Below are 10,764 nucleotides of genomic sequence, written 5' to 3'. Positions count from 1 at the left end.
GTAATAGTAATAAATAAAATTTTATACATTTTTGTAAAATGGGTATTTAAATTATGAGAAAACAGTTTTACAGTTTTTTAAATATAAGTTTGATAAGTAGGTATAAATAATTAAATTAATCCATTTGTACAAACTGTGTTGTCATACAACCATATAAGAGCTCATAGTACTACGGATTTTCTGAAGCAAAGTACATCAATAGTTGTTACTTCATAAAGCTCTAATGTTTATAAACGCACAAAATACTGTTCCATCACAAGCATTGTTGGTTCAGTGGTAGAATTCTCGCCTGCCACGCGGGAGGCCCGGGTTCGATTCCCGGACAATGCATTTTTTATTAGCAACAAAATTTATAAGTACAGTACTTCTGAACAATGTTAATAAATAAAATTGATGGCTTATTTTTGGACTACACACTTAATTTAATCTTAAAATGATACGCTAACAACTATTTTTTTTTAAACATATGGTAAAAAGATATGCAATAAAAATGATTATTTTTAATTTTTATAATTTATAATTTTAACCATTTTTAATTCTATTTGATAAACAATTGAGTATTTTTTTTTAAATAAACGAAATATCACTAAATCTGTTGTTTTTGTTTTTCAAAAGAGCTCAGACAGCTTTTTTCTATGGATTTTTTAAATCAATTATATTGCTTCTAAGTCACATTATTGAAAACGGTTCAATTTCTAATGTAAAAAAGGCAGACTACCTTCAATCCATTCATTAAAAAAAAAATATTTACCTAAAAAGGAAAACAGTATAACAAAGTGACAGTTTCTATAACTTATTAAAAAATTACTAGTTGTAATGTCGATTTTATTAATCTATTTAGGTAAAGATAAAAAGTCCAAAGTAAATAAACAAACAAAACGTTTTCCAGCTTTTATATACATTACTGCAAACATTTTATTTTAGTTTGTTTAAATTGTATTTGTTTATTAAAAAAGATTAATCATTAAAAAAACTATAAAATATGTACAGTAACCTCTCGGATCTTTACGCACTCGTGACGTTACGCACTCTCGTTTAGTTACGCATTTCAGAATTCTATAAAATTTAGAAACTAAAAATTTTTTTTTTCTAATATTGCACAAATTAGGTTTAATGTATACTTTTAAATAAAAATATGTTTTTGAATGCTAACCCACCTCTTTATATCTTTAGACTTTGTAAATTTATGTTCCATGACTAATTGATAAACATTTAGTTATACCTCAGTATATCAGAAATTTTGTTAACAATAAGAGATTAAATCAAAATTCTGAAATAAAAATGACTGTGTTTAATAACGAAAGTGTAATGAAATAATGAGAGTTTAAAACACAAAGAAATAATACAGCAGCCTTGCCCTATATGTTAATAAACACCATTTTATAATTGTAAAAAAATGGTTAATTATAAGTTGAATTTGCTAAGTAGAATAGAATATAAGTGTCACATATAAATAAATATAAAGATAGTTTCTACTTATTATTAAAATATTAAAATTATTTTTACTCGTATTGTTATTATTTTAAAGAAATTCAAATCCTTTTTTTTAGTATATGTTTAGTTTTATCTGTTGTTTTCATATTTATAAACGAAGTAAACAAATAGTTAAAAGTGGGAAAGTGCCCAGTCTGCTTTTAACTAGAAGAAATATTAAAAAACAGCCATTATAGTTAGTATATTTGGTTACTCTCGTTCCTTTACCATCTCTCATATCTTTACGCACTTTTTCTGTGGACACAATGTGCGTAAATAAGCGAGAGGTTACTGTACTCTATTTTATTTCATAAACTCCAAAGGATATAGGTTAAATTTTTGATAAACTTTCTAGTAGCTAAGAAGTATGATACCATTAAAGAACGACAGAAAATATAAAATTAGCTAAACAAAACAAAGTTTAATAAAAAAGTGAAGTATATTTTTATTTAACTAGTTCATTAAAAAGGACGTTGTAACTCTCAGTGATTAAACACCAAATAGCTTTAAATTATTAGCCAAAGAAATTTTATGAGAATATTTTTTAAACAAAATGTAAAATTTGTAGTAGTCACTTTTTTGATATAAAAAAAAACTTAGCTTTATTTATTACTTTAATTAAGAATTTGTTTAAGAACTTATTGTGAAACCTGGTTATGAATTTACTTATAAAACTATTTTAATTCGCATAAATTAGAAAAGATAGTTTATAAATAAGAATAGTTTTACAAGTGATGATCTCTTTTTGGTCAAACCTAGTTATACATCAAGTTCTTAAATAATTAATTTTGTGCAATGTTGTATATAACATAATAAGTTTAAAGTTGAGTACTATAATTGTTTGGTTTAAACCCAATAGTATAAAGTAAATAAAACTAAACTCAAGATTTTATTAATGTGAGTTATACTTAACTTATAATTGACAAAGCTAAAAGATTAAATTCATACCTAAACCCATAGTGTTTTCAACTAACTGACATATGCAACACTGTAATTTTTATTTAAGTTGCCTATTTTAATTTGTCTTGTACAAAGACAGAATAATGATCATTGTTTTCAACATGAACTAGCGCTACAAAAGGCATTATATACACCTAATTTCGCTCCTCATCGCAAGTCGTTGTGGCCGAGTGGTTAAGGCGATTGACTAGAAATCAATTGGGCTCTGCCCGCGCAGGTTCGAATCCTGCCGACGACGCTTTTTTCTAAAATAGTTTTTAGACAAATGGTAATACTATTTAAGTGTTTAAAATACATAACCGTTTAGTAATATTTTTATTTTTAAATTGTCGTTGAAAGTTTTAATTTAACAGTAAACTGTTAAAAAGCTGATTTTATTGGATAAGCAATAAATTTAAAGCTTTGTCAAATAAACAACTTTTTTTTTGATTTTTTTTTGTATATAAAGCTAAATATAATATTTTTTTATTTAAAAATAAATATTTTAAGTTCCAGTCGAGAGATTGTTTTTAAAAATGCCACACTACTTTTAATTTTGCAGTTTTGTCATTAAAAGAGTCGGCGGTTTTTTCATCAGGAGAAAAATTGACATCGACAAAAACAAAAAAGATGTTTTGTACAGAGCAATGCTGCACTCGGTTGTTTAATTGTTTTGTTAGTTTTAAACTATGTTTAATTTTGTTTAATTATTTTATTATAACAACAGTACGTCGCGGAACTTTTGAAGAGAAATCAAAGTCTTGAAGTTTTCATTGGTTAGTTATGGTAGTTTATATGTAATTTTTTATATGTTATTTGTTAACTTTAAGTTTGGTATATTTTTATAAACATTTCAACTAGTATAAATAACAAGTAAAAATTACTAAAAAGTTATAATGAAAAAGTGTGTTAGGTTTTAGAAAAGTTAACAAATAGTTTTAAAACAACTTACAAATAAAAAAATGTTTAATTCTTGTAGTTGTTACTGATTTATTTATAGAATTAATATATGCTTTTGGATTTTGGTGGAAAAATTAAAGAACTATTATATTAAATTTTTTAGTTGTAAGATTTTTTTAATTACGTAATACTTGATTAATTAAAACAGAAGTTGAAAACTCTTGATACTATTTAAGCTATTGTTTGAAATTTGAAACATACTTATGTTAAAAGATAGCAAAAAGTTTTATTGTATAATTGTAAAAGTTTTTGTTGTGATAAAATTTGAATTTACTTTTAAAATTTGTGATGCATCAAAAGTATTATATATATATACTACTTATTTGTAAATTATTATTGTTTTATAGTGAAACTAAGCAGTTTTTCGATTTCATGCACTTGGGTAGTTTACATTTAACACGTTTGAATGATTTATAAGTTTATTATTAGGTCAACTAGTTAATACTAACTTAGTAGTCTTGTAAAAATTACTTTTGTACATAGGGATTTTATGCATTAAAAATACTATTTATATATTGTTCGTATTATTGAAATCAGCTTAAAATTAGTGAAACTGCAATGAGCAATAACAAGCATTGTTGAGCACTATTACGTCACAAAGCATTTTAGTTTATAAAAGCTAAAAATGCTACCACATTACAAGCATTGTTGGTTCAGTGGTAGAATTCTCGCCTGCCACGCAGGAGGCCCGGGTTCGATTCCCGGACAATGCATTTTTTCCTTTTAGTAATAATAAAATAAACCAAAAAAATAGATAAGTCAAAACGAAATCAAACAATAACTATCGAAAAGTACAAATAGGTCTTATTCTGACTTTATTAAACATTATATTTAATTGAAGTTAAAACAAAATATAAAATACAAAATGTGTGTTAGTCCTTTGTAAAAATATATTGTTATTTAAGTTTCTGATTTTGTGAGTCAAAACAACAAAATTTAAGGATGTGCAAAATGTTTAAATAACAAGCCTGTTTTTAAGAAGTTCTGTAAATATATTAGCTTTAAAATAGTTATACAAACTATATCAGTAAATAGATAAAAAAATGCTAACTCTGTTCTGTTTATAACTATTATGTATGAATAGTTACTAGTATAATTGACAGTATGGAAAATTATAATTTAAATGTCTATAAAACACCTCAGATGTTACTAGATTTTTAAATTGTTGTTAATAGTGAAGAAGCATAGTTATTAAAAGTTTGTTCCAATTAAATAAATTCTGTTCTCTACTCATAATTTCATTTCCATTTTCAGTAGCACTAACATAACCATAAAAAAAGATAAAAAATGTTCCATCTGATTGAAATGTTATAAAATCTTGATGCACATCTATTCGAGTTAAAACAAATCTAAATAATTAGCATTTTTTTGGTTGTAAACGAATTATTGAACAAGTATTTTTTTGTAAATATAACTTAATATTTTTGAGTTAAAAACTGCCGTTGCAGATAACTAGCAATAGTATCTATGTATTTTGAATTTATAAAAATAGCTATGCTTAAAAAAGATAAAAAAATATTGAACAAGATATACAAAATTAAGTAAACTCTGTTTTTCTATAAGTTTAAATGGAAAAATAATTAATGCTAAAGTTGTAGACTTTATAAAATTAATTTTATAAAGACTCCTAATTTACCAATTAATTGTTTTATTAATTATGAAATACAATATATATTTAATTTAGTTCATTATGATTTTATGTATGTCGCTGTAAATTAATTATCGGTCAGTACATTGTAAGCCCAATAAACATTTTTGTATTTTTTTGTGTTTTGGTTTTCCTTAAAGTTTAATTTTTAATTTTTGATTTTTACATTTGAACTAAATCTGCTTCCTAATTGTATATAATTTTGATTTAATCATTAAAAACATTCAATGTATAACATACACGTTACCGAGTTTCTGTGACTTTTATTGCCTTCACCGTCGTTAAGTTTTATTAAATTTTATTGATTTTTTATCTAATGGTTAATGTTTTATTTTTCTTCAAAAAAGATTACATAAAAACTAAATTAATGATCTTTGCAATACAAATAAAATAGTTTAAATAACCTCGTTTACATTGTGACGTAATTATTAGTTGCAATGAATATATTTTTCATTAGTTAACGACAATAAATTTTGAATCAGTTATCTTTCCCATTAACGTGAGTTGTTTATTTATATTATAATTTGTTGTTTTGTTGTGTAATTTAGCTTACTTTACTTATTTTAGACTTAATAATCATAAATATTATATAGTTTTATAACAGTCGGATTTAATATTAAGTATTTTACCTATTAATAACTATTATCTGTAAAAAATATCTTATGAAAACATGTATACACATAATTTATTCTATGCTTCTATTCTCTCATTTCAGTAATTATTTTTTTACAGAACCCAGTTGATGTGTGTTGATTCGTTGACACACAGAAACATATGTTGGTAGAATAAAGGAAGATTACTGTATAATTTGTTTTTATTTTTATAAAATGAACTTTATAAAATTTTAAATCTCAAGTTTTTATCTTTAAAATTTATTTTATTTAAATTAATGCAAAATAAATGTATTTTAGCTTATACAAAGCACTAACAAGTTAAAAAAGAATATTAATATGTTTTTTATTAAAGTGTGGACACTAATAGATAATACAAAAGGTTTTAAATAGAAATTTATTTTTTCCGTAACATTAATTTTTGTAATTTTTGGTATGTTTGGAAATCAGTTAAATATAAAATGATTTATGCTAGACTTAAAAAAAACTTTGGCTATGTTTCAAATTACATTAATTTAGGATCAAAAGTTTTAAATAACTTTTTTTAATTTGTGTAAACATCTTTAATCTTTTTAATTTTATCGAAAGTTTTAGTTTTAGTTTACATATTTAACTATATTGTTTTATTATTTTCAACAATAATCGGTTAAGTAATAATATTTTACAAATAATTTAGTTTCTTAAACGAAAATTTTCAAGTTGGTAATATTTAGTAATTAGATTTTAAATAAAAAATAGTTTTGTAAATAACTTGAGTTACATTTTTTTTACCAAACTGCATAACTCAAAAATATAAACTTGTATCAACAGTAAACAATATAGCCTAAGTGCTTATTTAATCACTAAATTCAACATTGGTATTACGTCACAAAGGCTGCTAATAGTATATAAACGTTTTTATAATAATTCTATCGCAATCCTCGTTAGTATAGTGGTGAGTATTCCCGCCTGTCACGCGGGCGACCGGGGTTCGATTCCCCGACGGGGAGTATTTTTTTAATTTGTAACTTCTCAAATTTTTAAATATAGATAAATTTATTATTTTTCCAAAATAATTATTAGAAAATTAAAAAACTTTAAAAATAAAAAATAACAAACTTTAAAGTCACAAATTAAATGATATTATAAACTTTTTTTTTCGTTCTTTAGTATTGAATATAATTTAAGCTAATTAAGTAAATAATAAATTTTGCCCATTTTTACTAAACATACCAGTTGATGTATTATTATTGTAAGTTTATTGTCATACGAAGGACCCAGGCATCAAAACCTAGGCCACTTATACAGAAAGACATACAACAAAAAGACAAAAATAAACCAAAATTGTACATTAAAAATGAAAAAAAAAACTGAGTTTAACTAATTAAAGTTTAAAAATTAACATAAAAACACAAATATTATAACACAAAATTTATAATTCCGGTGCTTCCGAAAAGAGAACAACAATATCCTACTTCAACTTCACCCGAACAGATGGTTTCACTCCAAAACTGGTTTCACTTTCATTCGAACGACTGGCTTCACATTATTTGAACAACTGGTTCAGCTTTCATTTGAGTAACCGGCTTAACTTTTATCCATACAACTTGTTTCACTTTTATTCGTATAACTAGAACCGCTTTTATATAAACAACGTTTTTCATTTTTCTTAGGAGAGCCTGCTTCATATTTACTTTCAAATCTTTAATACTCAGATAACTCAGCGTTTGTTGGACTTTCGTAGTAGCTGATAATTGTTGAGAACACTGACTATAAACAAAACTTAAGAACCCAAGGCCTCTAGCACTTTAACAGCCCAATAAACTATGTATTATGCACTGAATAATTATACCTTTATCATGAGTTAGCAAACCGTTTTTAAATTATTTCAAAAACTCAAGCCCCACCCTCAAAATTATTGTTACGTCACAATGCAAACAAGTTTATAAATCAATTTAAAGAAATGTTGGCATAAGCATTTTTGGTTCAGTGGTAGAATCTCGCCTGCCACGCGGGAGGCCCGGGTTCGATTCCCGGACAACGCATTTTTGTCTACTGTAATTTATAATAGATACAGTATTTTTTTTAAACATAATAGTCAAAATTTTTTTGTATCGTGTCAATACGAATACTGTACTAAGTCCTCTAAAAACATCTCTTTTCTTCTGTGTACTAATAACTTTGCTCAACTAAATTACAAGTACAGTTTTTAATGTAGTAATTTTTATTAAAGTTATGCCCCCACTACCGTTTAACTTTTCAACTTTCAATAAAACGCAGGTTTCGTTAAATTTTTGCTCTTTTAAGTTTCACATCAATGTTTTTTCACACGCAGAAGGGACAAGAACCCGCAGCGGATGCCCGGGAAAGCCGAAGACGGGAATCGTTTCAATCGTGACCAGCTGCTTGGACCAGGGACTGTTGTATGACGTCACTGTGGTGCCCGTTTGCATCTCGTACGACAAGCTGATAGACGGCAACTTTCACGAGGAAATGATGGTCAGTTGTTGAAAGTTGATTTGTTTGGTAAAAGTTTGTTTTTGTCACTAGTTGTGTTTCGTTCAGATGAAAATGCAGCGGATCTCAGGTTTTTTCGATGTAAATTGTTTTTTTTTTTGTTTTGATACTTTTGATTTATTTAAAATCATAAGTCTGCCTTTTTGACCATAATGATGGTATAATTTTTCTGGTTATTTCCCTAGAATCTGCGATATGACTAACTTATTCTAAATTGTTTTATATTCCCTATTTTTTTGGTAATTTATATTATTCCATTCTTTCGGGTGTAAAACAACTTGTAGTTATAAACAATTTACAAGTTGTTCAGTTTAGACTCAGTTTATCTTTATTGTTTGATTATAAAACATTTAGATGTTTTTGAACTAGAATAAAAGTCATTTGTAGTTTAAGACAAAACTGTCCTAGTTGCTTCTTTACTTGTAATCTGTTGTTCAGTGCGAATATATTTTATAAATACAACTTACAAGCTGTGTTACTAAATAGACCTCATTGCGGCTTTGAGTTTTTTTTAATAAATAGTTTTGCGAACAAATTACAGTCTAAAAAACTCTCAACTTCACACATCACGTTAATGTGCAGTTATTTTAAAATTTGCATAAGAACATGCCAATCAAGCGGCGCCATGGCTTAGTTGGTTAAAGCGCCTGTCTAGTAAACAGGAAATCCCGAGTTCGAATCTCGGTGGTGCCTCGCTTTTTGATATTTAAAAGTTAGTTATGCAACCAAGGAGATATAATCAGGGTTGCCACAAAACCTAGAATTTGACAATTTAGGCTAAAAAAAATCTGAAATTTCAGGAATATTGTACAAAAAACCTGGAATTTCGAACAATATTAACGTGTCAAGTAGTAAAATTTTGATTTGAGATAAAAATCTATCATATAGATAAAAAATTAGTCATCACCATTTTATTTTTAAGCACATTTAAAGTAGGTTTACAATATCTTTACAATTTTGTTATACTATTAAATACAGGTTCTAACATTAGCTTAACTCTAAACTAAAAATAGACTTAAAAACGTGTACTTTCAAAAACATGGAAGAAATTCAGAAAACCTGGAAGAAATTTCTCAAAAACCAGTGGCAACACTGTATATTTTAGTAGCTTTTTTTTTCAATATGATAAATTGTTTTTGCCTTACCAAACAATTAATATTATTTTTTATCAGTAAACTAAAATACTAGCTAACTATTGGTAGGATCAAAAAGTAAATTACTAGCTATATATTTTTATTATTTATTGTGATAATTAAATACATATTCTATTTGTATGGTCGTAACACATTCATGGTAGTATTAATTTTAATTTTAAGGTGTAACTAAAAAGGCATTTATTCTATTTATATCTAAAAATTAATTAATAGTTTACAAAGGAAAATTTAATGAATTAATATTTTTGTCTTTTAAAAATCAATTAATGCATAGTCAGGGAATCGTACCCGGGCCTCCCGCGTGGCAGGCGAGAATTCTACCACTGAACCAACAATGCTTGTGGTAATTACAATAATTCAGTTTTTATAACATGTAACGTTAAAAGTCGTTAAGTCCTGGAGATCCTGATAAGCTAAGCTTATCGGAATATATACCACATATGTTTTTGTGTCAAAACTTTATTCCGAATAACGGTGTTTCACTGCTCTCAAATAACTTTAAGAACAGATCTACGGAGTCTTAGAGCTTTTTTGAGACTCCGTAGATCTGTTCTTAAAGTTATTTGAGAGCAGTGAAACGCCGTTAGTCGGAAAAAAGTTGTGACACAAAAACATTTGTGGTAATTCAGTTTTTATATATTTATTGCTATATGACGTAATTATGGCATTAACTGTGATTTAATAATGTTTGTTACCTCTCATAAATGATTTTTTTTACTAGTCACCTAAAATTCTAAGCTAGAATATTAAATGGCTAATTTGCATAAAATGTTTATAGAAAATAGGCTTGTTTATAAATTTACATTAAAAAGATTGATAAATAAATACAGGGTTGCCAAAAAACCTTAAAACCTGGAATAACCTGGAATTTGACAATTTAGGCTAAAAAAGTTGGAAAAACCTGGAATTTCGAAAAATTTGAAAAAAAAACCTGGTAAAACCTAGAATGTTTAATAATTTTAACATGTCAAGTAGTAAAATTTCGATTTGACTCAAAAAATTTATCATATAGATATAAAAATTTTGTCATAGAAATTTTTTTTATTAAAAAATATTTAAAGTAGCTTTTGAGTATCTTTTCAATGTTTTTATACTATCTAACACTGTTACTTACCTTAAATTTGACTTTAAACTAAAAACAGACCCAAAAATGTGTACTTTTTAAAACCTTGGGAAAATTTTGAATACCTCGAAAAAATTTTCCAAAAACATTTAGAAACCCTGTAAATATTTACAACTTTATATAACTTTTCCAACTGAAAATTATTTTATTACAAACTTCTTAAATATACAAACTTGTTTAGTAAAAGATTTAAACTACAATAAATAAGCTGTTTTATGCATTTAAGTTACAAATATCTATTGTTTTATATATAAATACGATATTGAAAACAAGCTAGCTCAAGTTAATGTTAAATTAGGTGCAACTAGTTAAGTTTTTATAGTTTTTATATCTTTGTAGTGTATAATATTTTGTTAATCC

The 10,764-nt window shown here is 25.9% G+C and overlaps 5 non-coding genes across 5 annotated transcripts; all 5 read left to right on the top strand.

Annotated features, from left to right (window-relative positions):
• Nucleotides 1-259: 259 nt before the first annotated feature.
• Nucleotides 260-330, top strand: Trnag-gcc (transfer RNA glycine (anticodon GCC)). Its single transcript has one exon. It is a non-coding gene; the product is annotated as a tRNA-Gly (tRNA).
• Nucleotides 331-2,589: 2,259 nt separating this feature from the next.
• Trnas-aga (transfer RNA serine (anticodon AGA)) lies at nucleotides 2,590-2,671 on the top strand. Its single transcript has one exon. It is a non-coding gene; the product is annotated as a tRNA-Ser (tRNA).
• A 1,343-nt stretch (nucleotides 2,672-4,014) lies between these two features.
• Nucleotides 4,015-4,085, top strand: Trnag-gcc (transfer RNA glycine (anticodon GCC)). The gene has a single exon. It is a non-coding gene; the product is annotated as a tRNA-Gly (tRNA).
• Nucleotides 4,086-6,548: 2,463 nt separating this feature from the next.
• On the top strand, nucleotides 6,549-6,620 carry Trnad-guc (transfer RNA aspartic acid (anticodon GUC)). Its single transcript has one exon. It is a non-coding gene; the product is annotated as a tRNA-Asp (tRNA).
• Nucleotides 6,621-8,746: 2,126 nt separating this feature from the next.
• On the top strand, nucleotides 8,747-8,820 carry Trnat-agu (transfer RNA threonine (anticodon AGU)). Its single transcript has one exon. It is a non-coding gene; the product is annotated as a tRNA-Thr (tRNA).
• Nucleotides 8,821-10,764: the final 1,944 nt, after the last annotated feature.

Source organism: Thalia democratica, chromosome 8 (genome assembly GCF_965202585.1).
Source record: "Thalia democratica chromosome 8, ktThaDemo2.hap1.1, whole genome shotgun sequence".
NCBI classification, from domain to species: Eukaryota; Metazoa; Chordata; class Thaliacea; order Salpida; family Salpidae; genus Thalia; species Thalia democratica.
The sequence above is the reverse complement of the archived record's forward strand: the minus strand, read 5'-3'. Positions and strand labels throughout refer to the sequence as shown.